Source organism: Nanorana parkeri, unplaced genomic scaffold, assembly GCF_000935625.1.
Source record: "Nanorana parkeri isolate BGI_ZX_2015 unplaced genomic scaffold, ASM93562v1 scaffold928, whole genome shotgun sequence".
Taxonomy (NCBI): Eukaryota; Metazoa; Chordata; class Amphibia; order Anura; family Dicroglossidae; genus Nanorana; species Nanorana parkeri.
The window spans coordinates 96,239-98,868 of record NW_017307196.1 but is presented as its reverse complement, the minus strand read 5'-3'; the positions used below and the strand labels follow the sequence as shown (position 1 = coordinate 98,868).

At 46.3% G+C, this 2,630-nt stretch overlaps 1 protein-coding gene across 1 annotated transcript in view; it reads right to left on the bottom strand.

Moving 5' to 3' along the window:
• Positions 1 to 2,630, bottom strand: part of MAP4K5 (mitogen-activated protein kinase kinase kinase kinase 5) — a 96,282-nt gene that overhangs the window by 74,606 nt on the left and 19,046 nt on the right. The gene's annotated exons all lie outside the window — the stretch shown is intronic.

Genomic DNA, 2,630 nt, shown 5'->3' with positions numbered 1-2,630 from the left:
CCCCCCCCTTTGACTAAAAACCACATTAGCATACAGCTCTGCATGCTGATATGAAATCATCTTACATTCATTAGTTAAACATATTTTTATTCCACTTCCAATTTCTTGTTTTCCACTTCCTGGTCCTGTTTGGTATTAGTGATGTAATATTAGCTGAAGCATTGCATCCTGGGAAGGTTACATCAGCAGAGCATTGCTGGGAAATCTCATCTGTAATCTCATGAGATCTCAGGGAAAGGCATTTTTCCTCCCCTGAGATGATGTGCATGGTCACGTCTTAGTCACATGTGCCAGAGTTCCAGGAAGTAAAGGGAGATCTAGTAACCTGCCCTTAGTCAAAATGGCCACTGCGAGAAGAAAGCTGGAAATTATCTATAAATAATTGCCATTACTAAACATTCCTAAAAGGTGTTTTTGTTGTCATTTCAAGATATGGGTAAAGTTCCTCTTTAAAAGGAGAACTATGGGGGTTAGGGCTTTTCCCCATAGTTCTCCTAAGGGTAACGGGAGGACGCAAACTAGCGTCCTCCCGTCACTCAAAGCTCAGTATACCGCGTGCTTTATACTGAGACGCCGCAGCTGAAACGGATCCTGACAATTATGTCTGGATCCACCCAGCTGCGTGAGTGACAGCTGGCTCTGCCTATCTAGAGGCAGAGCCAGCTGTACCCGCCCCCTCCCCCGTCCGTTCCGCCAGTCAGCGCTGAAGGATAGGACAGGGGAGCGGGGAATCCAGTCCCTCCCCTGTCACGGCTCTCTGCAGTGACGGGATCGAGAGGTGAGCGAGCGACGGTATGTGTTCGCTCACTTCCCGATCTACAGAGCCGACCTGTGACAGACTCATTGTCACAGGTCGGCTAAAACTATGAGGTGAGTGAAAATCACTCACCTCATAGTTCTCCTTTAATGTAGAACAGGGGTAGCAACCTCCACTTTTGTGGCGCTACAAGTCCCACGAGGCATTGCAAGACTGACAGCCACAGGCATGACCCCCATAGGCAGAGGCATGATGAGATTTGTCATTTCACCACAACTGGGGTGCTGAGGTTGTCACCCCTAATGTAGATCATCTCTATGGGGAACCGATCGAGTTGTAATCTTCAGCGTAGGTTCTGTTGCTGCTCACAATGAAAAGATAACTGAAGGCCGCACCTGATTTTATAACACCGTACGGTTGGTATTTATTGCGGTCTACAATTTCCTATAAAGGGAAGGGAAACTTTGAAAAAGAAAAAAGTACAGCGAGTAAAAACACAGTGATTCTACCAAACGGCACACAATATATTCACTTCTGGATATTTCTCTGCAGCTTCCAGGGCACCGGCCTGTAGGGACGATTGAGGAAATAAATTCCACCAGCTGTCTTTAGAGTTCTAGAGAGGAAATGAGCAGGAACTGCGATCCTTAAAGAAGTCAGAGGCTGGAACAAAAAACTTCCTTTAAGAGCTGCAGCTACTCCGATGGAAAGAAAGCTTTAAAGTGAAACTCTAGAATAACTAACAATATGGAACAGAGTCTAGGCGAGATGATTGTTGGCCAATCTGGTGATAATCATATGTCTGAGGCTTTCTGAACATGGGTCTGGCCACATGTTACATGATGTGGGGGGAAAGTAGTCAGAGAGGAACACGCTATTGCGTCCCAGTAAGTTCCCATCAGCCTCTCCCTCTCCGGTGATAGAACCTTGTTAAGTTTAGGGAGAGCTTTGCAGAGAACAACAGACAGCTTGACAAGTGGCGATCATATTGTACCCACCAGTAGGCGGCTCCAGAGAGATTCTACTCCACCATAGACGTTCGAGATTCTACTCCACCATAGACGTTAGAGATAGAGGTGCACCGAAATGGAAATTTTAAAACCGAAACGAAACCGAAATAAAAAAAAATGTTAGGCCGAAACTGAAAATGTTTTTTATTTTTTCAATATTTTATTTTCTTGCAGAGATTCTACTCCACCATAGACGCTGCAGAGATTCTACTCCACCATAGACGCTGCAGAGATTCTACTCCACCATAGACATTCAGACTCATGTAAGTTATCCCTACACACATTTCTAAAACAAAAGGGGCACATCTGACAACAGAGATGGGAGTTGTGGTTACCTCAATGGCCACCAAGGTAGCTATTCAGGATCGTCAAGGACTAAAATGTGTCACAAAATTTGTTAGAGAGACAAGGTAAGTCAATGGAGGCAGCGTGCACCCACACAGACTCCGTGGGACAGGAAGTGACAGGAAGAGACAAGAGTCAGTGCGGGATCAAAGACCGGCACCAGCGCTGGAGGGTCTCCTAAAAAAACTACAGGAAAGAAGATGATCGGATCAAGAGGCATCATTTAAGGTAAGTTGTTACACCAGCATGAGGGGGGCATTTTAGGCTTTAATGTCACTTTAACTTACTCGCGTGACCAGCGAAGCCGGCTGTGATCTGCCGATACCCTGCCGCACGCTGGGTCCTGCTACCCAGAGCCAGCTGTCTCTTTTGGGTTTTCTAAGCAGGCACCCGATGATGCTCCACCAGCAGTGTAGAAGTTGATGTCTCCTGGGATGTCTAACATAGAAATCCCTGAAGGCTGCTGTAGCAAAGGCAACCTAATTTCCACCTAAATGAGAATAGAGTTGGGGGGGGGG